This window comes from Schistocerca americana, unplaced genomic scaffold (assembly GCF_021461395.2).
Source record: "Schistocerca americana isolate TAMUIC-IGC-003095 unplaced genomic scaffold, iqSchAmer2.1 HiC_scaffold_177, whole genome shotgun sequence".
In the NCBI taxonomy this organism is placed as follows: domain Eukaryota; kingdom Metazoa; phylum Arthropoda; class Insecta; order Orthoptera; family Acrididae; genus Schistocerca; species Schistocerca americana.
In genome coordinates this window covers 80,001-85,000 of record NW_025725864.1, presented here as the reverse complement: position 1 = coordinate 85,000, position 5,000 = coordinate 80,001, and the positions used below count along the sequence as shown (strand labels likewise).

Genomic DNA, 5,000 nt, shown 5'->3' with positions numbered 1-5,000 from the left:
CTGTCAATCCTTCCGGTGTCCGGGCCTGGTGAGGTTTCCCGTGTTGAGTCAAATTAAGCCGCAGGCTCCACTCCTGGTGGTGCCCTTCCGTCAATTCCTTTAAGTTTCAGCTTTGCAACCATACTTCCCCCGGAACCCAAAAGCTTTGGTTTCCCGGAGGCTGCCCGCCGAGTCATCGGAGGAACTGCGGCGGATCGCTGGCTGGCATCGTTTATGGTTAGAACTAGGGCGGTATCTGATCGCCTTCGAACCTCTAACTTTCGTTCTTGATTAATGAAAACATACTTGGCAAATGCTTTCGCTTCTGTTCGTCTTGCGACGATCCAAGAATTTCACCTCTAACGTCGCAATACGAATGCCCCCGCCTGTCCCTATTAATCATTACCTCGGGTTCCGAAAACCAACAAAATAGAACCGAGGTCCTATTCCATTATTCCATGCACACAGTATTCAGGCGGGCTTGCCTGCTTTAAGCACTCTAATTTGTTCAAAGTAAACGTGCCGGCCCACCGAGACACTCACTCAAGAGCACCCTGGTAGGATTGCAACGGGGTCCGCCTCGGGACGCACGAGCACGCACGAGGCGCGTCGCACGCCTTCGGCTCGCCCCACCGGCAGGACGTCCCACGATACATGCCAGTTAAACACCGACGGGCGGTGAACCAACAGCGTGGGACACAAATCCAACTACGAGCTTTTTAACCGCAACAACTTTAATATACGCTATTGGAGCTGGAATTACCGCGGCTGCTGGCACCAGACTTGCCCTCCAATAGATACTCGTTAAAGGATTTAAAGTGTACTCATTCCGATTACGGGGCCTCGGATGAGTCCCGTATCGTTATTTTTCGTCACTACCTCCCCGTGCCGGGAGTGGGTAATTTGCGCGCCTGCTGCCTTCCTTGGATGTGGTAGCCGTTTCTCAGGCTCCCTCTCCGGAATCGAACCCTGATTCCCCGTTACCCGTTACAACCATGGTAGGCGCAGAACCTACCATCGACAGTTGATAAGGCAGACATTTGAAAGATGCGTCGCCGGTACGAGGACCGTGCGATCAGCCCAAAGTTATTCAGAGTCACCAAGGCAAACGGACCGGACGAGCCGACCGATTGGTTTTGATCTAATAAAAGCGTCCCTTCCATCTCTGGTCGGGACTCTGTTTGCATGTATTAGCTCTAGAATTACCACAGTTATCCAAGTAACGTGGGTACGATCTAAGGAACCATAACTGATTTAATGAGCCATTCGCGGTTTCACCTTAATGCGGCTTGTACTGAGACATGCATGGCTTAATCTTTGAGACAAGCATATGACTACTGGCAGGATCAACCAGGGAGCTGCGTCAACTAGAGCTGAGCAGCCGGCCGCCCGGGAGTGTGTCCCGGGGGCCCGCGCGAACACGCAAGCGTCCGCTCAATTATTCTGCAAACAGGAGGAGGCTGAGCTCCCCTGCACAATACACCTCGAAACCCTCTCAGGTCCCGGCGGCGCGCAGCGCCGTCCTAAGTACTTGGTCGGGTTCGAGAGAGGCGCAATCGCCCGGAGTTTGGCGAGTAGACGCTTTAGGTGCGACCACCCGTGCTCCCAACTGAGCTTGCCGCTGCCGACAGAGGCCCGGGAGCGTGCTGTCGTGGCATTGCCGGCGGGAGACAACACGCGCCACCTACGGTGACCGGCAGCTCCAACGCCAGCGCCACAGAAGGACAAAAGCCCCACTTGGGTGCCGAAGCGAACTCTCCCAGCACAGCGCACGCGCCAACACGTCCGCACAGCTGCGATACAAACCACCTGCGAGAACCGCAGAGGCGACCGAGCAGCAGACGGCGTCGCGGCGCCGAGCGCCGGGCGGCGGCGCATCCTCAGCGCACACAGTCCTCAATCGGACCAGCACACTGCAGATGTCCACCGCGCTTCGCACCGGGCCCGCGAGGACCTACTTTGGCCGCACGGCGCCGCGTGCAGGGTGCGCCGGCGCGCAGCTGCGCCGCCTGCCGCCTCCGTCGGCCGGCGCGCCTGCCACTGGCCGCCCCCACCAGCCGGCTGTAGCGCGTGCGCCCACGCACCGCGCGGCCAGCACGCCGGGAGGCCCCCCCTCACCGGCCGGGGACGGTCCCACCCAGCCACCGCCGCGTATCGCTTCACACCCAGATGCCATTCACGTTCGTGGGCATGGTGGGTATCGCTGGAACAACCGGTTGGTAGCTCAACCGATCGTCGCCATCACTGATTCACCTCTAGCGAGAACAACCGCACCACAACGGTTTACCAGTTGTTCATTTGCATAACGTCACCAGCAAACGTAGGCGTCCATCGCCATTTGCAAATTCAACGATTGTTGCATGCCTGTGTCAGGTGTCACGACACACTATGTCTGCCCACATACACGCAACAACATGTGCACGCTTCGCGAACACGTGGAAGGTGGCCCCCGTACGTATGCGATGTCCATTGCGCGAACGACTGTCAACCGGCCTCTGTCGCATGTCGCAGATGTGGAACGCAGTGCACCATGCTATCACGGTGTGTGAGAAGAGACGACTACGTCTGACAACACGCGCCACTACATCAACAGACGGCTCATGCTGATCGCCATCCAGGGCATACCACACTGCAATCCAGCTCTTATAGGGAGACGACACGTAGCTGAGTGCACAACATTTGGACCGCATGGTTCGCCGTTGTTGGCGCAGTCGTTGTACGGTCACATGTACCACGATGTATCATTCAGTACATGAGGACCAATGTGCAGTACAGTGTGTGATTTGGACGTACAACATCAGCGGACAGTTGACACAGGCCGTACCACAGCGTAGGCTAAGTGCTTCGCACATGCGAATGCCAATGAACAACTGCAAATGCCAATGAACAACTGCAAAGGGCATTGAGCATGTACGTCCTGCTGCCATCCACATTACAGTGTATAGCTGCAAGGTGTTTAACATGAAGCGATACACTGGGGACCGGGCAGTGCGAGTAGCAAACTATATTGCGGGGGTTGCAGTTAGGCAACACTACACTAATTTAACGCGTCGTATGACAATTACAGAGCAGGTTAAGGCCCAACGTGTGTTGGGTTAAGGCCCAACGTGTGTTGGGTTAAGGCCCAACGTGTGTTGGGTTAAGGCCCAACGTGTGTTGGGTTAAGGCCCAACGTGTGTTGGGTTAAGGCCCAACGTGTGTTGGGTTAAGGCCCAACGTGTGTTGGGTTAAGGCCCAACGTGTGTTGGGTTAAGGCCCAACGTGTGTTGGGTTAAGGCCCAACGTGTGTTGGGTTAAGGCCCAACGTGTGTTGGGTTAAGGCCCAACGTGTGTTGGGTTACGTTAAGGGGCAATGTGGGTTACGTTAAGGGGCAATGTGGGTTACGTTAAGGGGCAATGTGGGTTACGTTACGGCGCAATATAGGTTACGTTACGGCGCAATATAGGTTACGTTAAGGCGCAATATCGGTTACGTTAAGGCGCAATACAGGTTACGTTAAGGCGCAATACAGGTTACGTTAAGGCGCAATACAGGTTACGTTAAGGCGCAATACAGGTTACGTTAAGGCGCAATACAGGTTACGTTAAGGCGCAATACAGGTTACGTTAAGGCGCAATACAGGTTACGTTAAGGCGCAATACAGGTTACGTTAAGGCGCAATACAGGTTACGTTAAGGCGCAATGCAGGTTACGTTAAGGCGCAATGCAGGTTACGTTAAGGCGCAATACAGGTTACGTTAAGGCGCAATACAGGTTACGTTAAGGCGCAATACAGGTTACGTTAAGGCGCAATACAGGTTACGTTAAGGCGCAATACAGGTTACGTTAAGGCGCAATACAGGTTACGTTAAGGCGCAATACAGGTTACGTTAAGGCGCAATACAGGTTACGTTAAGGCGCAATACAGGTTACGTTAAGGCGCAATACAGGTTACGTTAAGGCGCAATACAGGTTACGTTAAGGCGCAATACAGGTTACGTTAAGGCGCAATACAGGTTACGTTAAGGCGCAATACAGGTTACGTTAAGGCGCAATACAGGTTACGTTAAGGCGCAATACAGGTTACGTTAAGGCGCAATACAGGTTACGTTAAGGCGCAATACAGGTTACGTTAAGGCGCAATACAGGTTACGTTAAGGCGCAATACAGGTTACGTTAAGGCGCAATACAGGTTAGGTTAAGGCGCAATACAGGTTAGGTTAAGGCGCAATACAGGTTAGGTTAAGGTACGACATAGGTTAGGTTAAGGTACGACATAGGTTAGGTTAAGGTACGACATAGGTTAGGTTAAGGTACGACATAGGTTAGGTTAAGGTACGACATAGGTTAGGTTAAGGTACGACATAGGTTAGGTTAAGGTACGACATAGGTTAGGTTAAGGTACGACATAGGTTAGGTTAAGGTACGACATAGGTTAGGTTAAGGTACGACATAGGTTAGGTTAAGGTACGACATAGGTTAGGTTAAGGTACGACATAGGTTAGGTTAAGGTACGACATAGGTTAGGTTAAGGTACGACATAGGTTAGGTTAAGGTACGACATAGGTTAGGTTAAGGTACGACATAGGTTAGGTTAAGGTACGACATAGGTTAGGTTAAGGTACGACATAGGTTAGGTTAAGGTACGACATAGGTTAGGTTAAGGTACGACATAGGTTAGGTTAAGGTACGACATAGGTTAGGTTAAGGTACGACATAGGTTAGGTTAAGGTACGACATAGGTTAGGTTAAGGTACGACATAGGTTAGGTTAAGGTACGACATAGGTTAGGTTAAGGTACGACATAGGTTAGGTTAAGGTACGACATAGGTTAGGTTAAGGTACGACATAGGTTAGGTTAAGGTACGACATAGGTTAGGTTAAGGTACGACATAGGTTAGGTTAAGGTACGACATAGGTTAGGTTAAGGTACGACATAGGTTAGGTTAAGGTACGACATAGGTTAGGTTAAGGTACGACATAGGTTAGGTTAAGGTACGACATAGGTTAGGTTAAGGTACGACATAGGTTAGGTTAAGGT

The 5,000-nt window shown here is 52.1% G+C and overlaps 1 non-coding gene across 1 annotated transcript in view; it reads right to left on the bottom strand.

Annotated features, from left to right (window-relative positions):
* LOC124571634 overlaps positions 1 to 1,336 on the bottom strand; it is a 1,910-nt gene extending 574 nt beyond the window's left edge. Inside the window, exon 1 of the ribosomal RNA XR_006971952.1 lies at positions 1 to 1,336. This exon is cut by the window's left edge and continues 574 nt beyond it. This is a non-coding gene — a ribosomal RNA (small subunit ribosomal RNA).
* Positions 1,337 to 5,000: the final 3,664 nt, after the last annotated feature.